Source organism: Pezoporus occidentalis, unplaced genomic scaffold (assembly GCF_034315485.1).
Source record: "Pezoporus occidentalis ecotype Australia unplaced genomic scaffold, CSIRO_AGI_Poc_V1 ctg224, whole genome shotgun sequence".
Lineage (NCBI taxonomy): Eukaryota > Metazoa > Chordata > Aves > Psittaciformes > Psittacidae > Pezoporus > Pezoporus occidentalis.
Genome location: NW_026914117.1, coordinates 1,761,668 through 1,786,969, shown reverse-complemented (window position 1 = coordinate 1,786,969; position 25,302 = coordinate 1,761,668).

Sequence of the window (25,302 nt, the reverse complement as noted above, 5' to 3'; positions counted from 1 at the left end):
GTTTTGTTTTTGGTGAGGCTTTTTATTTGTTTGTTTGAGAGTCCTCTTTATGTAAAAAGTCCTTTTGCAGTAATGTGTTCATGGTGCATTAGTGAAGAATGGAAGTGCCTGAGCAGCTAGCAAAGCAAGAGAAGTGCTGCATGGGAAAGGCAAGCCATAGGTGTGGCTGTGAATCTTATTTGGCATGGTCTTAATTACTGGTCATTTTGGTCACCTTACTTTCTCTTGTATCTCTAGATCAAGCCACATCTATAACAGTTGGCCCTTCGTTCTTGCTTCTTTTCTACCAGTGTGTGAGTATTGTTGTTGGCCACTGTGGTGTTTGTTACTCATTTTATAATTCAGTGACAGAAGCACTGAAATTCAGGTGCCTTGGGTCAGCCAGTGGGTGATTGTACATTATGTGACTGCAGTTCAGAGAGCATAGCATGAGAATTTGTTGCCTGGACAAAGAGGAGACCCCTGCAGGAGTGCGCCGGAGATTTTACTACCCATGCCTAGCTTCTTTCTCATGAGTTGTACTACCTGGTCTTCATTTTGTGGGCAAGAAAGAAGAAAACTTCTAAAAAGGAGATTCTGCTGTACTTTTAGATACTGGCTTGATAGGAAGCAGAACAGTCTTTTCCAGAGGTAGAAGTGCTTCTGGGACGCAAAGCAGGTAAAAAGGGAAGGAAGTTAAAGCCCATCCCTGTGGGGTGAGGGTGTTGAAGCAGCTAGGGTGCGAAGGCTCTCCACAACTCTAGTTGATTCCTCTGTCATTATCAGAGGATGCTATGCTGTTGTCCGAGATCCACAGGTTCTCTGGGAAGATTTCCTTTAGACGGAGAGGGTATGTGAGCCATCACGTAGAGGAGACCTAGTATCCTGTTAATGTACGTAGAATTCTGATTCTACTTGAATTCAAGAGTGGGGAGGATAACTCATTCATGGATAGCAAATTCTGCTTTCTATTTTTTCAGATTCTTCTTCCTCATTGGCATTGTAGTACTGTTAGTGTAAGAACTGACACATAACCACCGGAATGGTTATATGAGGTGTTTTATTGCAGCGCTGGGAAACCAGGGGCACGCGCCCAAATCTGGCTTCAACCCCGTTACATCGCGCTCGCAATTTATACACTAAAAATGTCGTCACTAATACATATTCAACACAGATTGCATCATTGACTAATACATATGCATCAAGGATTGCCACATCAGTCTATTACGACATCAGCCTCTTCTGCGCTTGCGCAGCCCCCCTCTGGTGGTCGTCCTGATGAAGTAAGGAGTCTTCCTTGGATGAAGTAAGAAGTCTTCCTCAGGTCATCCTGTTCCCTTTTCTGTTCCTTGGACATGTCCCAATCATTATGTGGACACCAGCATTCTCTTATTTTCACTTGACTACTCCTGGTACCTTCATGAGGTCTGCTTCAGTAGAGTTTCACAATATTCCCCTGGATCCACCCATATACCCTTCCCCATATATGGCTATGTTAATTGCTTATCATTATAGCTACCATTGTAATATTTAGTTATAAAGTAACTAAGATACACAATAGGAGAATTTCAACTTGTTCTTAATACAAAAGAAACCCTCTACTGATTAACAATACTGATTTTCAAATATAATCATCTTTTCACTTTGTATTATTGTTTCAACACACAATTTCACCTATTACTAACAGTACGGGGGAAAATGCCCTTACCTTTTTCTGTGGTTTCTTCTGCTATAAGAATTTCATAGTTTTCTAGTCTCTTACTCAAAGCTGGTTTCACTGAGGAACATGCTAATTAGTAATATTTTGAATAGACTGTTTTCTTCAACAAGTTTGTGCTCTATCTCATGAATAATAAATGATGAAAAGATGAAAATGGGAAAATTATTATGAGGTGACAAATAAAAAAGCAATTTTACAATTATTGTAAAGGTTCCAAGAAGAGATTTTTTTATTATTTTTGTTTCAGTTGGGCTGGCACCAAATGAAGGGGATAGGAATGATCTCTGTGTTAGGGAAAGAGTAATTAATGCAAGCTAGATCAGGAGGGAAGCAGAGATTAACCGAATGAATGCTTGCATATGGCTGAAGTAATATCTTTCTATGAGGCAAATGGAACAGCTGTAAGTGGTGATGCTCAGGACTTCTACAGCATGGGCTGTGTTTTTTAATAGAGATTGTTATAGAAACACTTATTGTCTCTCTTAGGACATCTTTTGACACTCACAAGCCTGTGACCTCTGTAATAATGAAAATTGCTTACAGACAAATGTAATATAATTAACACACTTTATTTTTGTTGTTGTTGATGTATGTCATTGCAGTTTCCCAGCTAGAAGAAGCCTGGTGAACTGAGCACTGTGTGACTAATGAGCTGTCTTTGGAACATCTGCAGTCTGAATACCTGCATCTCTACTGAAAATAGTCTGGGAACCTGTGCCTTAATGACACTTCAGACCACAAACCTAGAAAAGGTTATCCTGACATTTCTGCTAAATTGGCTTATTTTTAAAGAATACCTTTCTTTTGTGCTTGGACAATCCTGATCTGCTGTAGTCTCTTCGGCTGCATTCTGTCTAGTTTTTTCTTAATATAAACTGAAGTCAAAGAGCTACATTTTTTTCTTTTTCTTTTTTTTTTATGTTCTTTCTAATGACAAACACTTTCTTGTTCTTTGAAATGACATTAAAATAATAATTACTAGTCCTTAATTAAGTAGCAGTCTTTAAAATAGAAATAACAAATATTATTACTTATGTCAAGGACTGTCTTGTTCTTAGGAAATGAGCATTGTTTGGTTGAGTAATCCTGTACAGCAGTGCTGCCTGGCAAAATTTAGAAGTGCTGAACCCATTGCATAGTGAATAAGGTGATTAGGATTGAACTCTAGTGGGAAACTATAATATTTGAGACTTCAACTGCATTCTGAAAGAGGTGTTTCCACAGTTCACATGCTAATCTCAGGATAGACATTTCTCTCTTTTGCCTTATCCTATTTGTGTAACCTCATGTAGATCATTTGAACTCTTGACACCTTCCACTGTCTGTTATATATGCATTACTGCCCAGCAGGAGTCTTGGGGTGTAATGCTGTCAAAGATAACTGCTTACTCAGTGTAGCATTAGGAGCTTATATGTAACTAAGGTAGATTACTTCTTTTCCAGTAATTATTTTGAATAACCTTGCCTACATTAGCTTCCCAAACTAAGCATATGATAGATCACATCATACTTTTGTATTTGGGTAGCTATTTTAGTTGTGGGTGCTTTTGACCCAGAAGAGCAGCTGTATGACAGTTCCATGATGTAGCACCTCAAGATTTCACTTCAGTACAAGTGTGACTGTGGCATTCCATTAATATTGGTTTGTGATAGATTAATCAACACAATAAAGCTTGAACCAAATACTGAGAAAATGTGATCTGTGAACACACTGAATGAACTGAAAACTCTGTCTGCCAAAAAAGCCAGAAGATCCTAGGTGCGTATTTTAATAATAAAGATGGTTGTATTTCAACCAGGAAAATGTACGAAGAAGACATCAGTCAAGTCTATCTCGTAATTATCTTGCATTGTTACTTCTTATAAGCATAACTGAAACTGATTACTGGAGGTTATCATCTTCTGTTTATTTGAAATGTAAAGAACAAGTTGCTGTGAGAGACTGAACTTAAATCAGACTCCATTGTCTCAAAGATTGGTATGAGAATTTGAGATGGGATTCCAACATCCCTTGTTGGAGACATGGGTGGGAGAAGTTGACAAGACCCCAGCATCCATTGCCTGAGAGAAAGGTGTGAGGAACTGAAATCGGACTCCAGAGTCCATTGTCTGAGAGATGGGTGTGAGGAGCTAAGACTCTTCCACAATCGAAGATAATGTGTGAGGAATTGCTTCCCATTGTCCCAAGAATTGCCACAGACACAGGCAGTTGAAGAGCTGATTGCAAGACCAGTGAAACTGGCCCACCAAGAACATGTATGTGACATTAAGAGCAGAGGTACTCCTCACAACTCATAATAAAAGGGGTAAAAGGTAATCTCCGTAAGGGCACCTCCACAAGCACACCTCCACACCTCCATGAGGACACCTCTCACAGGGGCTCTCACCTCCAACAACTACTACGGACTACTGGGGACACTTTACTCTGATACTGACTATGGACCCTGAGGGACTCCCACCACCTCTGATACCAGCTTCAGACCTTGAAGGACTCCCACCACTGAGAACAACAACTATGGAGCCCCAGGACATCACTGGATCCATGGTGGTGGGTATCTCTCTCTGCACCCTGAATTCTCACTCATTTCTATCTTTTTTTCTGATCTGTGCTATTGTTATCCCCTTTTTCTAATAATAATTTCCTTTATAATAATGTCTTCTTTGCAATAAACCAGCTGATCAATTACAGTACTTTTTTACCTCATTTGCATCTTAATTTCACTGTTGGGATCACAAACAAAATGGGTCCAACACTGGGGTTTTCTCCAGTCAGACCCTGACAGTTGCTTCAAACCTATTGGAGTCATTATTAAAGGTCAATACCTGGTAAGATTATTTACCTTTTTATCAGCACTAAGTGCCTTCTTTTGACTATATACTGAAAATTGGAAATAAACCCTCAAGTATTTTATTAACACACTGTCAATTTTTAACAATACAATGTAGAGTTTATTTATGAAGAATGCAACATGTTGAGTGATTAAATCAGCTAACATCACCAAGCTCAGCAAATGCATATGTGCTGCTACTTCCTTTTGAGAAGCAAATAACACTTTCTGTTACCAAATAGTCATAAAACTTGCTATCATATACTATCTGGTTCTGTTACCTAATCAGAATCATTCTTCTATGGATAATATTTTCAGGTGATGTTTTAGTAAATTAAATGTTTTATTGTTTTTGTAACACAGTGACCATCTCTTCCTCTACAATTCATGGAAAGGGTACATGAACACATCCCTTCAGAGTGTGTAAATCTTTAAAGTGAAGAAATCTTACCCTTTTCCACTAAGTAAATCAATTTAAAAATTCAATTTCTTTGTTAATGAATTGAACTAAAACTCTTAAATTGGGAAAAAAAGTGATGGTTAAGGTAAAAATTAGTACTCAAAGCCTTCTGAAGCCAAGAGGATTTAAGACTTGCATTAACACTTATGCTATTTCTAGTTTGTTTGGTTGTTTTGCAGTCTTGTCTTACAGCTCTTTAACTTCTAGAAAGCTTAATGCATGCAGCAGACAGTCAAATGAAGGACAAAGGGTTGGAAAGTGTACTAGAATAATCCAGCTCATTTTCTTTCTGATAGAAAAGGGTCAGGACATCCTAATTGGAAATGTAGAACCAGATGGTAAACAACAAAATAACACTGTAAAACACAGATGCTTCCCTCAAATCCATTGTTTTATTTCCATCATCTTTACCAACTTCTTGCTTCTCACCTCTCCTATACCTGGGACAGAGATGGAAACAAAGGTGAAATACAAGCCGTTGACTGTTTTACTGATTGTGCAGTGTTTTTCAAAAACTCAAGTCACTTTGCTTAACCTGGAAAAGGAACACGAAAATTATGTATGTTCAATAAATAGCTGCTGTTAAATGGCTCTTACACCAGGATCTCACATTGTCTTCTGTGCTTGTGTTTATTCGAAAAGTTATTAAATAATAATTCTAAACCATTAGTGAAATTGTGCCCATATTAAAAAGAAGCAATTCTATTGAGATTTGAGAAGAAAATCAGCTTTATTAAGGCTCTGTAAGTGCCTCAAGTAATTTATCTCACTTTAATATACAGCAGCATTCATATCTGCAATGTGTATTCACATTATTAAAGACTTAGTACAAATATTTAAATATCTAATAATTGGAGACCTGACATTTATTCAAATGTAGTTTAGGGGAGGCCTTAATAATGCTTTTGATATAACTTTACAGCGTAAAAAAAAAGTGTATTCATTCCATTACTGGAATGCCTTAAAGGAAAAATACGAAAAGATGAACTTTGTCTTGTACTTTTATTCCAGCTTCTACTGAGTATGAGCTGAATTGTGCTGTGGTTAGCACAAAAACGCTCGAGTATCTTGACAAAAAAGGGATATTGAAGCTTTATAAATCTTTTTTTCCCCTCACCAATGCAGGGAAAACACAAGTAATTTCAGTTGGGTAGCAATAATTTTTGCAAGTTTTCACAATTTGTGTTTAGAAATAAAGCTAGCGCTAAATGTGCTTATCTCATTGGTGGATAGCTAAACAGAGAGATTCTTTGATCTGGGGAACGTGATGGCAGAATCCTAGAAGTTGGTGTTTAGGATAAATTCCTACTGCTTGCTCATCTGGTTTTCTCCTCCCAGATAGAGAGTGTATTCAGCTGACACAGAGTCTGTAAAGAATTTAAGGATTAATTTCTCTGTTTGTACAGCCTGTGTAAAGCAAGAGTAGTAAGGCTAAGAGTTAAATTCAAGAGCAGAAACTGTTGTTTGTTTGTTTCTTTTTCTACTGCTGTCCACACGTAGTCATGGACCTACAGATCTGATGGTTCTGGCAAAATACCAACCTTAAATACTATTTCTTACATGCACTTACAGTGATTTGGCATATTATGATTGGATGCATGTCTTGAAGACCCTTTGCAACTAGCATATAATTGGTTAAGCACAGGTGTGGGAACTTGACCTCGAAAGCTTGCCAACAGTCCACAGTTCTCATAACTCAGTCAATTCCAGCTTCTTCTTATCTTGCTTGCTTAAGCTTCCTCAGGCCTCTCATGGCCTTGCTGCATCTTTCAAGATTATTCAGAATTTATGTACCAATTATCCATTCTCCCGTGGGAACACTGTCTCCACATCTCCCCCTTTTTGTTTTATATATGTTTTGGGTGACTCTACTTGAGCAGGGGATTTGGGCTAGATCATATCTCCAATATGTGCCAACTACAGGCTGCTGGGCCTGCCCCTTTTTTCTCCTGTATGGTTCTCTGACAGCAGGGGAGGCCATCCCTCACATCAAGGTCTGGCATGGCATGTGTCCCCACCGCTCCACGCCTGCTGGGTTGCAGCCAGCAGCGGAGCTAAAGGTTCTTCTTGGTGGCAAACACAGAGGCCAACCCAGTCTTGCCCTTGACTGTGGTAGCAGGCATTTGGTCAGCCTCAGTCCTTGCACCTTGTTGTCAATGCAGAGTTTCACCTGCTTCATCCAGTAACAAGTGGCTACTACAGCAAGGCACACACACATTTACATTAGCAGAGTAACTATTACAGGGTGCAGCAGCAGTTGAAGATGCTGATGGCAGTGAGGGACTAGCCAAAGAAATTTCTTACCAGTGGAATTCTCCCACCCTCTTAATTTGTTCCATCACCTGCTTTATAACACCACCATTGTATTAAAATCTTTCTAGCTTTTTCCTTAGCATTTTCTAGCAGCTACTGCAAATTTCCATACGCTAACATCTCTTTTACAAGGGACAAATCTATACAATACAAGGTGCAGTTTCTTATTAGCAACTAGCTAGTAAATACAGGTGGGTTTATACACAAAATCACAACCTCTAATAACAGCTACTTTACAAGCACACGTATTTAGGATGTTACTTTTCAGTTGCCCCCAAGTGATGTTTTGCAGTCATTCGTTGTCCTCTTCCTCTATCTCATTCTGCTTGGGGTATTCACGGTCAGCTCCTGTAGCTGAGCCATCAGGTTCCTCCATTCGTCTGTCCAGCTCATGGCAAGGCTTCACAAACTTTGCAGGCAGTCGCCATGGACCTGTAGGCAGGAGGACACAAATGTACCCCCTCCCCCAGGTTATCAGTTCTTGAGAAGCAGACAGGTTAAACTGCACGTTGTGAACTGGCGTGGAGTTTGCTGCATCGGCCTGCTGGGCAGCAGCTGCAGCCGCCTGCCTGCTTCAGCAGCAACCATAAACACCTGCCGGCAGCCGCACTTCTACATTAACTCTTTCATGCCCGAAATGTTAAACTGCTACAGGTTTAAAACTTCTACATGAACCCAACACCAAAAAATACACAGAACACCGTCTGCCCTCAGCACACACACACACGTGTGGGATCCCACAAGCACACTCCACACAACTACAGTATTTGAAGCACAAAATCCAGACAATCATCACTCCCACTACAGTCCCACGTACAGAACGTGGCACAAGGACCCTGTGGAGACTAACAGCAAACCAGCTCCGAGAAGCATCATTGCAGTGCGAGGTGGCAGGCTCATCCTTAGCGGGCGTCCCCGCAGAGGCTCTGCCTCCCCCAGGGCGCATGAGGCTTGGGCTTTTATACTGACCAAAATGCACACTCATTCCGACACAGGTGGCCAGCCTGTGCTGGAAGAAGCGGCCAGCAATATCTGTAAAGGTCTCCAAAGGCTGATAGAAACCTGGACATACTTATTTGTACCAACTTCTAGTTCATAAGTATCACAGAGACTGTATGAAATGAGTCACAGTATGCCCAACACCCCTGATAAGAACATATGTAAGACCTTCCCACCACCGAAAACACACACAATACCCCTGTATCCCATGTTTGTCTCGCTGTAGGTTCGGGTGGGGGGTGGTGGATGGTTTGTTTTGGTTTTTTGTTGTTTTTTTTTTTACTTTAACGTAAAATTGTTTGCTCTCTTCACTATAAGAAGGACTGAAAAACATCCATAAAACGGAAGTCCTAAGCTGACATTTCAATTAATTCAGTCACTGACAAGGGGGTTGTCCCGGGGTGGTGCTGGCTCTTTCCAGGGTTTCACCCATCGTGCTGGCACCCACCGCAGACCGGAATCTGTAATTATACACATATAACCTTGAACAGTCAGTTTTACTTTCACAGGACCTTTCCAAATGCTGGTTTCCAAATCCTTGCACTGGGCCAAAATACCCGGAGTTTTAGTCATATAACCTGAACCTAATGCCTGACCATGTATTATGGCAGGGGGGTCATTAAAGTCTCCTGTCAATCGCAGAAAATTCATAACATATACAGCTTTCTGTATCCTTGCTACCGGTGTACGTCCTTCTTCCCCCGTTTTTTGTTTTTCCAACTGTTGTTTCAAAGTTTGGTGTGTTCGTTCAATAACAGCTTGTCCTTTAGTACCCCCACGATCACCCTGACCTTGTTGCAGAAGGGGTTTAACAGCAGCAGCGAAGGCAGTAGCCATGTATCCAGCCTTTTCCTCTGCTGTGCCCACTTTAGAGCATGCATCCATCATTTCTTGAAGACCAGCAGATTTTGGCAAAACCTGCAAAATACACTTACAAGCTGGGTTAGCATTTTCCATAGCCAGAGACATAAGCATGGATTCTTTAGCATTAGATGCCAGATCAATATTCTTTTCGATAGCCTCTGTCAATCTGTCAATAAATTGCATATATGGCTCAGTAGGTCCCTGCTTTACTGATGTATAGGAAGGATTGGGTTTTCCTGCTTCCGGCACAGCTTTCAGAGCAGCTAAAGCCAATTGCTGTGCTTGCTGTAAAACTTCAGTTTTCATACAAGCTTGTACTCCATCAGGGTGAAACTGTCCCTTTCCCCATCACATTTCAGATGAAACACCGTGCAAAGGGCGATGAGGATTACACTCTGAATTCTCATCTGCAGCCCTTGCAGCAAGCTCCTCAAACCCACTTTTAAAATGTAGGAGCTGTGAAGGAGTTAATAAAATTGCAGCCACTCTGAGACAATCATTTGGAGTAACATTACTAGAAAAGAAAGCAGATAACATTTGCTGTGTATATGAGGAAGACAACCCATACTGAGTAATTGCTCCCTTAATTTCTTTCATAGCTTTCCAGTCCATAGGAGTCCAGACAGACTGTCCCTGAGAATTCATAATAACAGGGAATGCAGCGGGAACATCTATCGGTAAAATAGTGCTGCCTATGATTGCATCCTGAATGCAGCCTCGCCATCTCATGGCACTCGGATTGGCTTTGTTAGATGTAGGAGTCGGTGGTAACGGCACATCACACGGACTGATCTTACCTGTTTTTTCCCGTTTTTCTGGGGCTTGCTCCCTCTCCTCCCCCAACTTGTCCAGGCGGTCCCGCAAGTCCTGCAATTGCTTAGCTAAGGATTTTGTCCATTGCCCCCAGTTCCACTCATTTTGCAGCTCCGGTGGGAGCGATGCAAGCGGTGGTGGAGGTGGCAGAGGTGGGCATTTATTCGGCGTTACACTCTCCTCCTTAGGAGACTCCCACCCCGGCAAAAATTCTTGGAGATTAAGTTTAGGGGCAGTAGCAGCACGAAAAGGGTTAACATCAGTTTGTTTCGGTTGCTCAGTAGCCGCTACTGGCTCCCGAGTATCAGCTGGAGCTACCGCCGGTAAAGGCGTCCTTGACACAGGACAGGGGAAAGGCGCAGGGTCCTCAAACATTCGTACCGTACTGCGCGCCGGGTTGTGGCCAGAATGTTTTATGCCCGAAACAGACGGCACTACCACGGCTGTAGCACCGGGTGCTGAATCTGATGTAGCTGCCGAGCCCTGCTGTTGTGAAGGCGAGTCAGATTGAGCTGTAAAAACGGATTTTGCCGCCTGTTTCTCAGCCTTCATTGCGGCTAGAGTCCCTTTTAGAAGTAACCAGGGGGCAGCCTCCTTAAACCCACAAGTAACTTGATCCCACAGGCATGCCCCAATTTTTTTCCAAGTCCCCAGATCAAAAGCTTCATTAACCCCCTGGATCAGCTCTTTTTCTTTACTCCAGAGCAACAATCTTTTTAACAGATTATCGCCATGTTCTATCCCTCTCACTGAGAGGATATGCTGGAAGAGCTTAAGGATGACCATTTTTTCTTTACTTAATTGATTCCCCATCCTAACCCTCTTCCAGACCCCGTCGGCTGTTACCTTATTTGCACTGCGCAGTGTCTTCCGGGCTCACTAGGCTCCGTTCCGAGGCGACTACCTCCCGATCCTGGTCCTGCCGGATCGAACCCAGCCGACGTCCCTGCGGCTCCACGTTTTCCACTTCCTTCGGTGCCACGCGCTTTAATTCCTTCAGTTTCAATATGAAAAATATGGGGGGGGTCCCTGTTCGGGCGCCATTTGCCGCAGAAAATACATGGACTCAGTCAGAGATCAGCATGATCAGACAAAAGCCGTTTATTACAAAGCCTCAACCCCTTAAATACTATTTCTTACATGCACTTACAGTGATTTGGCATATTATGATTGGATGCATGTCTTGAAGACCCTTTGCAACTAGCATATAATTGGTTAAGCACAGGTGTGGGAACTTGACCTCGAAAGCTTGCCAACAGTCCACAGTTCTCATAACTCAGTCAATTCCAGCTTCTTCTTATCTTGCTTGCTTGAGCTTCCTCGGGCCTCTCACGGCCTTGCTGTATCTTTCAAGAATATTCAGAGTTTATGGACCAATTATCCAATTTCTTTTTAAATCCTTTAGGACTTTATCCAGCATTTGTTAAGCTGAAAAAGGGCAAGTCGGAGTCAGTTCTGTTTCTTAACATGTATAGGAGATAAAGAGAAATTTCTTGTTGTAAATTCCTAACTGACCAATTGATGTTAACTATGTTTGAGCGTTTGCGAACGAACTTTATAGACTGTGGGATCACATGGTGCCCATGTTGGTCAGGATTCATTGGAAAAATATACATTGAATATGTACCACAAGTATATACCTTCCTAGAAAATACAAGATAAAAAATAAGCTAAAAGGACTAAGGCAGGAGTTAGGAAGTTACAGACTTCCTGTGGGGCCAGTTAACTCTTTGTAAAACACCACTATGTAACATAATTGCTACTTCTTTATCACATTAATTTTCTGTCCTGTGTACAGTGTGACTCTACTCCCAAGCACCTATATATAGCTTCCAATGCAAAATGAGAATGTGGTATGAAAATTGGAAGTTAAACAATAAGCTCCCTCAGATTTGAAGGGAAACAAACATCTTGTCATGTTGTTGAGAGATCCTTCTCTCTTGAGGCTGATGTCAGAAGCCCACCCTTCTTACTACTCTACATGTTAATTAAGACTTCATAGATTTCAAAAGTGTGGTTAGATAATGAAAACTTAATGAACAAATGAAACGTAATGGTAAGGTCATGTTGCAAAATAGGGTGCTCCATGTAAAAATATGGTGTTGAGAATTTGAAAATATATTTCATTGCTGGAATATAAATATCTATTTCATTGCTGGAATATAAATATCTACATATAAATAATTCTCATTAACTCATTTTTCTGAAGTATTTTAATTATAAACAGCCATTTCTTGTTAAAGATTTCAAACTTTGTTTTTAAATGTCAAATTAAGTAATGATGTGTAAGTCTTCTTTAAATATTCTATCATTTGAAATGTATTCTCTACTACTAATATATAACCTTGATTTAGTTTCAGCAGACAGTGTCACAACTGTATCTAGTGCATTTGATCAGCAGTGTTTCAATAATATTTAATATCAAAACTTGAGACAAAAAGAAGCCACAAGAAATGTGTGTGTTAATTTTATGATTACTTGAAAATACTTGTCTTCCTGTACCGAGGAAGATACCTTATCCTTCCACAAGCACAAATGACCATGTAATTTGGAATACTTGCTACAGCTGGAACTCTGGTTCCATGGTATAGAAAGAGACCTGGAAAGGTCTATCAGCTCAAATGCAGTTTTACATGACTGTACAGAGCAGATGTGGCATGACTTGAGTAGAATTTGAAAAAAAAACGTTTTGTGTTTGTAGATTTTGTAGCACAGGCTGCTCTGGACATCAGCTCTAGAAAAGTATTTTTCTCACAAAGCCAAGAAATTATGTTTTGGGTTTCTTTTTTGACAGGAAGAGGAAAATATTACAGTGCTAGGGGACAGAGAATGTTGGGTCTACAGTGACAGGAGCAAAATTCAGGGAGCACCACTTTCCTAACTACATTGCAGCATAGCAGACACAGGTTAGTATCTTGGGTTTTTGTGCTGCTAACTTCATAATATGTCTGCACTGGGTGATTCTTCAAACCCACAGCACGGGTCTTCACTATTTCCCAAACATATAGTAAACCTAATTTGTTATCCTTTGTAGGGAACAGATACTGTAATTGAACCCTTGAAAGTACTGCTTGGTTTGTGGAAATTGTTGAAACATCTTTGCTGTAGTAATATTAGGCAGCTATCGGGCATGGAAATTAAACTACAATATTTTCAATGGTAAATTTCAGGTTAGTCTTACTACTGGACTAACATAAACTAAAAAACTGTCCCCTGCCCTTACTCACAGGCCCCTAACAGGGAACTGAAAACCTTTGATATGATTTTTCTCCATAACATAAAAAGAAAATTCCTGAGTAAAATGGCTTTTAGTGTTTTGGTGCAAAATATAAGAAGGCATACAGTAAATGAACTATTCTCTGCAGACTATGTTATTATGAGACACAGATAAGCTTTGACCTTCAGTGCATCCATTTACATAATACAGCAGAGAGTACCATGCCATTGTGTGTTTTTCATCATCAAAATGTAGTTCTACTGATACTAAAATGTGTTCTCTTACAATACTTTGTTGTGTGAGTTTTAATTGCAAACATATTCCTTATATTATTTGTTGAACTAAAGTAGTACTGACTACAATCTCTTTTAATACCCACTGGCTTTTGACACTTGGAAGACAATTAAGAACAGAGTCAGATATTGAGCACTAGATGTTGTCCATAAAAAGTCCATTATGTTAAACTGTCACACAGTTTACAGAGGCCAAAATTAATTGCTAGAAGTAATGTATGCAAAACCTCTCCAAAACCTGATTACCTGATAGGCTGATTAAGCAATACATATTCAGTCATAATTTTCTAATGATAGGAAAATCCCAAATGGTGACTAATGTCTATGGGGTATTTTAGTTAGTCTCAGAAATATTTCTTTAGATATTCCTTTCCTTTTTCTGCCTGTGTATTTAAAAGCCTAGTTCATCAAATGCTTAAATAGAGGAATTCCTGCAGAATAAAAAGGTAACATTAATTTTCAATTTAAAGTGCTCTTTCATCTCCAAATCCATGAGAGAAACAGAGTTATACTTACATGTTCTAATATGCTTGTTATCTGCATGACTAACATTAGCGGAGGTGAGGTACACGATGAAGTTTTTATTTGATACGTGCACACAGAATGAAAACCGTTAAGAAATACTGTTTGTTAGTAGGATATTTTAAATACAGATGGTAAAATGGTATGCTAGACTGGCTTGGCAAATTACTTTAATGGACAGTGGTGGTTTTTCATTATCTGTTGTACAGAAATATAAGGCTTGCAACAGTGTGTTTTGTATTGATGTTTATTCATCTCTGAAAGAGTGATTTTTCAGGCTGCTTTGAGGGCAGATACAACTCAGCAGATGAACACTGTCTTTAACATAGATGGTTTCAATGAACTGAGAGTATGAGATGGGTTTTGTAGTCTTTCTCTCATGCCTCATTGAGTCCATTTTTTTCTGGAGATATTCCTGCTGGCTTGTTGAGATCTGAAAACTTAGTACCAGAGAGCAGTCATTGTTGTTCACAGGCAGTACCAAACACATTTTGGCATAAAATGTCATTCATCTTGCTTTCATTCAGGTAAAGTACAGAGCATTCAAACAAGGGCAGTATATGTAAAGTGTCAAAACAGATTTGCATAGCATGTGCAATATATATGTCGTTAAGCCCAGCTGATAACTCAGAACCACGCAGCCGCTTGCTCACTCATTCCCCACCTACTTTCCCCTTGCTCTCAGAAGGATGGGGAGGGGAATCGCAAGAATGTGAATTCCACAGGTTGAGATAAGAACAGTCCAATAACTAAGGTATAACACAAAACTGCTACTGCTACCACCAATAATAATAATGATAAGGGAAATAACAAGGAGAATGAATATAAAACTAAAAGGGGAAAGGGAAAAAAGACCCAACAATAAACACAAGTGATGCACAATACAATTTTTCACCATTCACTGACCAATAACCAGCCTGCCCGAGCAACGATCTGGGCCTTCTGGGTGACTCCCCCCAGTTTATATACTGGGCATTATATGCTGTGGTATGGAATACCCCTTTGGCTAGTTTGGGTCAGGTGTCCCATCTCTGCTTCTGCTTCCTTCTGGATTCTTGTGCCCCTCCTCACTGGCAGAGCATGATATTGAAAAGCACGTAGTCAGAGTAAGCATTACTTAGGAACTGAAAACATCAGTGTGTTATCAGCATTGTTCTTAGACTAAAGTCAAAAATACAGCACTGCACCAGCTACGGAGGACAGCTGTTACAGCTGAACCCAGGACAATATGTAGCAAAGCTTACACTTATGTACATAGTGTTTTGATAGGAATCTCATTAGACTTTGGTAAAATGCAAATTTTGTGTCCCACAAAGCTTTGGGAATGGAAAAATGTTCCACTTCTCTAAGTTCTGATAAAGGAAGATGCTGACTAAATACCTGGAGTAACTGACATCTAAATGTAAATGTAGTGCTCAAGGTTCAGATTCAGGCTCTGAAGGACACTTCAGAGAAAATTCTGTTTTACTTACCCAAATCTGGGAAATGAATTCAAATCTTTTAAACCCTAAATGAGGATTCTAGCCATCAGATATGGGATCAGCATTTGAGTCCAGTAGCCGTAGCCAGATTTGATACAAGTGTTTTTAAGAGACAAGTTTGTGATGGCTTCAGCAGTGGTTGCCTACTGTTTACAGTATTTACAGTGGCTGTAGAAAACTCAGAGTAAGTCTCTCTAAATAAGACACAGGTATCCCATATGTGTGTGAGGATATCAGTTATTATATAGTATTTTTAACTTTGGTCATTTCATCCTGTCATTTCTACTGTGAGAGACACTGAAGATTATCAAAAATGTTAACTGTACCATGCTGTAATGTGAATGTAGTTTGTCCATATGTTTTAGCATATCACTGAATATAGCTGATAATACAGCTGTATTTGAGGAAATATACAGCTATATTTCCTCAAAAAGGCAAATATTTCTGAAGAATGATTACTTCACCTACTCAGTTTTTTTGGATTTGGATCATTTCAATGAGAGGTTAATCTTGATCTACAAGTTGCTCTAATATAGTCTTTTTCTAGATGCAAATGTGAAAGCCACAAAACCACTATAGTTATTTCTACCCTAGGTTAGATGCAAAACTGATGTGAAACCTTTCCCTGTGCTCATGAGCCATTCAGGTCCCAAAATAATTCCCATTATTGTAGTTCTTTGAGTGTGTCTGGTTCTTTCACCTACACTGAAATGTTTCCTTCAATGTTCTAGACCTGAGTAAACTTCATTGCCCTTATTTAAAGTTTAAGATAAAACTTCCTGAAGGTGCTTTTTTTTATTTATTCCCATAAACTTCACACACTTGTTTGTCTTCTGTTGTGTTTTTTTTTTTCCTCATTTCAAAGCATAGGTTAAGTATAAATTTATTTCTTAACATGTATTACTGAGACATGCCTAATTACATACCTTTGATACTCCTTATTTCATGTAGGCATTGGCATTCTGGTCTAATGTGAGGAAATGTATTATAGGTATTGATTGCAGTTGTGAAGCTGTTCTGATTGAATGACGGATTCCTTGATGCGGTTTTCACTGTTCACTTCGCTACTTGGAGATGGAAAAGCACATGAATACAGAAATAGCTGATTTAGTCAGTGGTTGTTTCATGTGAATAGAGTACTCTAGCTCACACATGGAAGTTCAAGGCCACAAATACAAAAGATGTGTTTCTGGATTTGTGTTTTAACATCCTGAAAAAAACCCTGAATATACTTACAGGATATATTTCAGAGGTACTCTGTTTCATTAATCTGGCCTTTATCCACTTAAAAAGAATCCAGTTCAAGAATATATTTCTTGGACTCCTTTTCAAAGGAAAACATTTTCACCCGTGATATTTCCTAAGTGCGTAAACTGAGAGTTCTGCCAATGTTTGATTTTACTGCCATACCTGGTGAAAGCATCTTGAACCTACTTCACCTTGAGCCCAGTATTGCTCTGTGGTTATATAGAAAGGTGACTTTTCATTTAGGAGTCTCAGAAATGATTACTTCCCTTTTTTGGTTGCAGACACTGTGTACATTTTAGAAACTAATGCACAATTACTGTCTTTACTCTTAAAGAACAAGGAAAGATTCATCACCTATCCATGAAAATTCCAGAATCACCACACAGGCAGCTTTATTACATATTGAGAATAACACTAGGTATAGTTGGATAAAAAAATCTGTATTGTACTTTATCTTTCATATGTATTAATTTAGATGAGATATTTATCGCTTTGAGTTAAGATTGAACATACTGTGAAGAAATAGTGAAAAGAACGCAGCCTTTCATTACATTCTTCTCTACTTCCCAATTTGTAAATCTGTAGTTATTCTCTCTAAAATGAGAGGAAAAATAAGAGGGAATCATTAGAACAAGGGAGTCAGTCAATCTGCACTAACTCTAGGATTCATAACTTTGGATACTATTTTCAAAATAATAAATGATAACTGTAGATGATTATGTAATCTAGATCACATTAGGGTTTGTGTTTTTTTTTTTCATTTTGAGGCAGCTTAACCCTAATTGCACCTTCACACAGTGTGTTTCGGTGGATGTTGCTGCTGAGAAATGGTCAGTATTCTGATCTAAGCTTTTCTATCTATTGACTAAAATTACCTGTTCTACCTGTTCAGTATGGACTTTTAATTTCACTGTGAAATTTTCCCCTGTGATAAGGTTTAATTATTTAGATCTTTCCTCTACAAACAACATTACCTTCTGCATCTTAATTTTATTAAGGATCAGCTTGTCAGCATGTGTAATGAAACCATTCAACCCCCGCAGTTTGCATTTTAGCACGAAGCAACCTTTTCCTAGGGTGTATTTTCAAAATGCTAGGGAATGTGTTTTCACAATTTCTAATGGAAGAAAAAGCCAGTAGCACAAAGTAGGTTAATAAATGTGTGTGCTACTATATTACTTCACTGAAAACAAACATTAGCTTTCTTTTCTAATACTAAATTCTGTGAAAATAAGTCTTTCGTTTTACACACAAAATTATATTAACTTATAGTGGCTGAAATAAGTTAATATGTTATGCACAGTATGTACCTCTGGTTTCATTAATCCTTAGAAAAACAAGTATTGGAAAATACAGAAATGAACATTTTATGCTATTTGCAAAAATGCACCATTATTCTTGTATTTTGCTCATCCACTTAACTGCAGTATGATGAGGGGTATAGACTTTGATCATTTAAACAGAATTTTCATAGAGGAAATTTTATTTACAAGCTATTTGAGCATATACAGGAGTTGGGGTTGTTTTTTTCTTGTAGTCAACTGTATGTAAATATTTTCTAATATTAATGCAGTACCAGTGGGGTGATTAACAAGTAACATTAAGAATATTGGAAAAGTGAATACACTGCCTAGTATTTTACCAACCAGTTTTTGAAGGCCTTCAGAAATCTATATATTTCTTGAATTATACTGAATCAGCCAGGCTCTGGGGACAAGCCTCTTGTCCTGGAATTAGCTGTAACAGTTATTTCTCTCCTTCTTAGTAGCTGGTGCAGTGCTCTGTTTTCAACTTTAGCCTGAGAACAATGCTGACAACACACCAATGTCTTTAGTTGTTGCTAAGTAATGTTTACTCTGATCAAGGACTTTTCAGTTTCATGCTCTGCCAGAAAGGAGGGGCACAGGAAACCAGGAGGAAGCAGAGACAGGACACCTGACCCAAACTGGCCAAAGAGGTATTCCATACCACAGCATGTCATGCCCAGTATATAAACTGAAATACCCAGATCTCTGCTCAGGTCGGGCTGGTTATTGGTCGGCTGGTGGTGAGTGATTGTACTGTGCGTCACTTGTTTTTATTGGGTTTTTGTTTTCCCTTTCCCGTTTAGTTTTATATTCTCTCTCTCCTTGTTATTTCCCTTATCATTATTATCAGTGGAAGTACTAGTTTTGCATGGTACCTTAGTTACTGGACTGTTCTTATCTCAATCCATGGGATTTACATTCTTGCAATTCTCCTTCACATTCCTCTGGAAGTAGAGGGGAGGAAGGGGAGATGGGGGAGTTAACAAGCGGCTGTGTGGTTCTGAGTTACCAGCTGGGCTTAAACCATGACACTTGTCGACTCTATGTCACTGAAGTGTTCCTAAACCCTTTAGTTACCATTTCTGCTTGCAAAACAGAAATTGACTCTTACAGCTTGATAGCTCAGAGGCAATGCTGAAATTATTTTACATTATCCCAGAATTTAGTGTAACTATATTTAAACTTCAAGGGCAACACATCATACATCCCCACTGCATTTCTGACAATCCTCTTCAGCCTTCCTAATTACTGCCTAGTAGCATGGATTTCATTCATACCAACATACTTGCAACTTCATTTCTGTGTGACACTGTTAGCAGTGGGATTTTGATGCTAATTTCTGCAGTATGTATGAGTTGTACTAGTACTTTGTAATCTGTTCTGGGTAATCATGAACAAATAGAGATGAGGAGCAGAACAGAAATGATACTGCAGCTAACAATTATATTTTAATCCTTGTTTCTAGATGGGTTTTATTCCTTTTTATCTTGTTGCAATAAGGGTAACATTCTGTGCACAGATCCATAAAGCATTTTGATCAGTCTCCTGATCAAACATAAAATGCTACATAGGCAAATATATAATTGTGTTTCTACAAAGATTAAGTTTTATAGCCTAAAATCAGCATCTGTTTCTAAAGAGAGTTTGATGTTTTTTTAAGGTCCAAGTCTGGAGAGTGGCAGTGCATTCTGCAGAAGGGTAGTAGATGTTTCCTTTTCTCACTTAAGGAGCAACCACAACCAAAACCCCAAAATGAACATATCGAAGAATGGCGACCTTTTCTAAAATGAATATTCAACTCAAGCTCTGCTCAGAGGCAGTATCGAGTATTTTATTTTTTCTGTTGGATTTGTGAAAGTTGCATAGAAAGCTATTTCTATCTATGGATTACAGCATGAGGAGATTAGATCTGTAGTTGCTGTATGTGATTTAATATTGCTTTAAAATATTGCGATCCTCAAAAAGGTATCATCTTGCAGAACTCATTGTAAGCTGAACATTACAGAGACTTCGTAAATGAAGGTGGTAGTTACCCAGCAGTTTTCTTGTGTGTTAATTGGAATAAACAGCTCATCAAGCCAACCTGAAATTTTAAGGTAATGACATTGCTCCTTATGGATATTTTCTCAGCATGATGTGTATATCCTTGTGGTTATTAGTACAGCAGAGTTTTCTTGACACTTATTCCAGCTATTTGCTCTGCTGGAATTTTACGGATCTGTAATACCACTTAGCAATATACCACCATGAGAATGTCCTTGACAAATTAGCCCTTGAGTCTGAATATAAAATGAAGTCTATGAACTGATTTAATCTTAGTACTGCAATCTCAAATTTCATGTTACTTGCAGCAGATTGTTCTGGAGCATATAATGACGTTAAGGCAGTGTTAGATCAAGTGAAAATTAATGAGGGTTTGGATTTTTTCTTTTATATATATCATGTATTTTTACATCTGTCTGTTGTGATTTCGTTGCTCAAATTCAGTAATGACTATCATGGTCGAGTTTTTATGTTTGTTTTTTTTTTTCCCTCTCACCTACTTACCCCCCTCAAGGTAACATAAGTTTTGTTTTTTCAAAACAAATTTTGTTTCCTATGGAGAAACTACTTCAGTGAGATTGCTCCTTTTTTGAAGACCATATTGTTGAGCTTGATGTTTCTGGAATTTTTTTTTTATTATGGCATCTTTTGGCTTAAAAAAATGTTACATTGCTTCAAGAAGCTGGGATATGAACTCCCAAAACCAAAGTAAGAGATACTGTTGATTTAAGAAACTAAACCAAATAGTAATATGGTCTTAAGACAGTTTTAAATTTTTGGATCTATTTTTCTGCATGTAGCTGCTTTGTAGAATTGTCCATAATGTACGTCACAAGCCAGAATTATACAGGATAACGATGACACAATTCTTGTAATTGTAAATATGTCTTTTTGGTTGGTTTGTTTGCACCTGAATCCACTCTCCTGACTACTTCTACAGCAAGTTTGATAGATTTGTCCTTGTGACAAAAATGCTGAATGAAAACAATAAAATAATAATTTTCAAATGACAGTGAATTAGATTCTGAAAACAATTTGTAGACTTCATGAGTCTGCTCCTGATATTCAAAAATATCTGTTACAGTATACTTATGCAAAACAAAACCCATCTGAGTTAAAACATTGAAGATACTGCTTTATGTGTCCTCCTTACCTACATTTTTGATAGAAGCTGCATTTCTGTCTGTCTAATGTTTCTTTAGTCCAGTTCAAGCAAGGTACAAACAGATAACTGTGGGTCATTAAGGTGAATGGGAACTGGCAAATGATGAAGTTCCTTCCTGAATCTCAGTCTTTGGTTTTGTTGTAGGATATGTGGAGCTATCTTCACAACTGTTTAGTGAAAACCTGTTTCAAGAAAAACATATATTTTGCATATTGAAAGAAGACAAGCAATTTATTGCATTGAGAGCCACTCTTTTGGTGAAAAATGGACAAAATTCCTCTATTGAACAGAGCGTTAATCGTAGTTTTGTTTAGTTGCAAAAGTGTCAATATTTTAAAATGAATCTCTTTAGCTTTACTTGCACAACTTTTTTGACAGTGTGGTGTACATTATGTTTATGCAAAGAAAAATGATGAACTAGAGAATGTAAAGAAAGAAAAAAGTGCTCAGTTTCAGAAAGTGGCTTTTTTTTTAAACAACCAGAATCAGGATGTAGGCAATGTTGTATCATTTGCTGTCCTGCAGGGGGACACTGCGGTCTTAAATACACAATCAATTTAATGCACAATTGTTGTAAATTTGTTGATCTTCACAATGCTCAATTCATCTTATAATTATCGTTAATTATTGTTGGTGGTTATAGCTTACTGTTAATGATAATGACTTTTTACCTGACTATGGGAAAACAGCCACAGTTATTTACATTACTGCATTGGTGTATTCAACACCTGTGGTCAGTGGAAATAAAAATTGAAATTAACTATTAAAACTACATATGGGAAAAATTTACACTTGCTTTTTTTTTACAGTAGCAGTTCTTAGATATGAATTATTGCAATTTAGTTGTAAATGTGTTTGTGTTTTCTTAATACTAAGTGATAAAATGTTGATATACATCAGTAGTTTTTTTTTTTTTTTTTTGTCTTAAAGTGCTTTTTGAAAGAACAAACCACGAGGAAGTTTATTATATAACCCAAAAGGAAATAAATGAGGTTCTATAAGCAGAAAGGGGGAAAAAGCTTAATCAACACTTTTCTTAAACATTTCGGGGAGCAAATTTGATATTCTGACACTATGAGTGTGTTTTCTTGAAACTTTCTGATAAATATAACAACTTTATGAGCTAGGGTACTAAGACAGTTTGAAGTTACTTATTCCCATACCTTATTTTCTGGTCTTTTTTGCCTGAATAAAATTTGTATAAGTCATCAGAGAGAAGTTCATGGCATTTAACAAATGCTTTAAAATACATTTAAAAGTTTCTTCAACAGAAAAGGAATCAAGTCTTTGAAAGAGATGATTTTGTATTGGTTTTTCTAGTTATTTTCTTAATGGCTAGCATTCTGTTTGTTTATTTGTGTATAAACTGGTATTAAGTATTTAAATGTATAAACTAAGATTAAATGTATAAACTGGGATTAAACAACCTCTGCAAGATGCTGGAAAAAATTGAAGACATACTTTGTTTTGAGAAAGAACAGTTTCTACAGGGAAAAACCTTTTTTTTCTTTTTTTTTTTTTTGGCAGAGATGTGTAGAAAACAGTGAATGTCTCAGATTTCTTTCCCCCAATCTGTAGTTTTAACAGCAAAATCTGATTCCCATGTTGAACAATGCTAGAATGTAGTGGTTTCAGTTTCCTACCAGCAGTTCAGAGCAGAAGTTTTAATCTTGGTGCTTTATGATGTGTTGCGTATGTTCCTGGAAAAAGCACTGGGAGGGATTTTAAAGGACCACATGTCTCTTAAAAGCTTTCTGAAGTCTCAGTTTTAATCAATACCTGTTGCTTTTAGTGAGCTTAGCTGTGAAGAGGAGCATCTCAATGTCCTCACACACTCATTGGCTTGCAAACTAAGAGTGGCTCCACAAAAGCAAAAACTACCAGGTCAGCTGTGGTTTTTGCTATGAGGTATTTGGTGTGTTTTCATATAGGAGCCTGTGCTTATAGTGTCTGTGTTTCTGACTCTGAGAGGTAACTTTTTATGCAGCTCTACATGTCAAAGCAGCTATCATGACAGAGTTTGCTTTTGCTTCTGTTTGGCCATTTAAAAAGAATGATTAAAAATGAATGATCCCAAAGGCAGATTTTGTAGCTTTTCCTTCTGCATTTTTAATGTTAATTGACCAGTTTCACTCTAATTGAAAAGTTACTCCCAAATAAACACAAGGTCACATTTTCTTGCAAGGAAAAAGATCCCCATCTACTCTTTCCTGCCTTTGTGGGAAAAGGGCAAGCCAACCTTTTCACACGCTTATCCTCCCCAGTCAGTATCAGGGGATATAGCCTCCTCCCCAGTTGCCTCTCTGCTTCTCTGTTAGTGGTGGTATTTAATCACATGTTCTCCTTTATGCTCTTTTAAACTAGCTTCTTCTTGGTATCATATATATAAACAGATCTTGTTTGCTCTTCCTGAGGACTATTGTGGCTTTGCTCTATTATTATTAATATGTTGATTCTGTTTCCAGTGGACCTATGATACCAGTCTTCATAGAATCATAGAATAGTTAGAGTTGGAAAGGACCTTAAGACCACTTAGTTCCAACCCCCCTGCCATGGGCAGGGACACCTCCCACTAAACCATGTCACCCAAGGCGCTGTCCAACCTGGCCTTGAACTCTGCCAGGGATGGAGCATTCAAAACTTCATCGGACAACCCATTCCAGTGCCTCACCACCCTAACAGTGAAGAACTTCCTCCTTATATCCAATCTAAACTTCACCTGTTTAAGTTTTAACCCGTTACCCCTTGTCCTATCACTACAGTCCCTAAGGAAGAGTCCCTCTCCAGCACCCTTATGGGCCTCCTTCTGATACTGGAAGGCTGCTATGAGGTCTCCACGCAGCCTTCTCTTCACCAGACTGAACAGCCCCAACTTTCTCAGCCTCTATTTATACTGGAGGTGCTCCAGTCCCCGATCATCCTCGTGGCCCTTCTCTGGACTTGTTCCAACAGTTCCATGTCCTTTTTATGTTGAAGACACCAGAACTGTACACAGTACTCCAAGTGAGGTCTCATGAGAGCAGAGGGGCAGGATCACCTCCTTCGACCTGCTGGTCATGCTTCTTTTGATGCAGCCAGGATACAGCTGGCTTTCTGGGCTGTGAGCGCACACTGTTGCCTCATGTTAAGTTTCTCTTCAACCAACACCCACAAGACCTTCTCCTCAGGGTTGCTCTCATCATCCATGTAGTTAAAAAAAAAAAAGAAAACAACAAAAAAACCACCCCAAAAGCACAAGCTCTTTCTGCCATGGTCCTTCTAAATATCTGCAAACTAATGTAATTATCTTCTTTCAAATCCTTTCCTGTAACTCTTCTCTGCTGTTATCTTCAAAAGAAGCTGTGCCAATGTTCTGGTGGCTTGTATTTTGAGACTGCATCCCATCACTGTGACCATTGTTATCCTATTGTTTCCTTGTGCTTTGTAATTGGTTGTTTATTTTGGGGGTTTAATTTCAGATTGAAACTGCAAGGACAATTAAAGGGCTCTGAAAGGTCTTCCTCAGCTGTGTGTCATTGCTCTGTTTTGTACTGCTGTATATTTCTCCTTGTTTCCAATCTCATTGGTTGAGAATGCTTAAGATGTTTCTGATTGTTGTGCTTTGAGTTTGATGGCTGAACATAGTAACTGTAGCACTTCATATGTTAGATCAGAATTAGAAAACTGGAGCATGTTGTTAGGGTGTAATTCCTTCCATGTAAGTTCTGGATAAGGTTACTGTGGTGTAAGCTCCACTGTTACCCTTTCAAAGTCACAAGCTGTGCAGTAAAGAGTATAAAAAAAAGCTTCACTTGATCCTGTCTTTGGGTTTTTGGGGAGAACAAATAACAGTGAATTAAAGGAAAAGTGTGCTGTAAGGATTTGGCAGGAAAATATGTAACAAAAAAATTAAGTAACTGATCCTCATGAAAGAGGAGCAACTGAATGTATCTTTTTGATTAAAAGACAGAAGAGGTTTTAATGTAATTTTACTGATTGTGACCTGAAAGGTCAGCTCAGTATTCAAGTTTAACATTAAATGTAATGTGACTGGAAAGTGATAGTACTTGG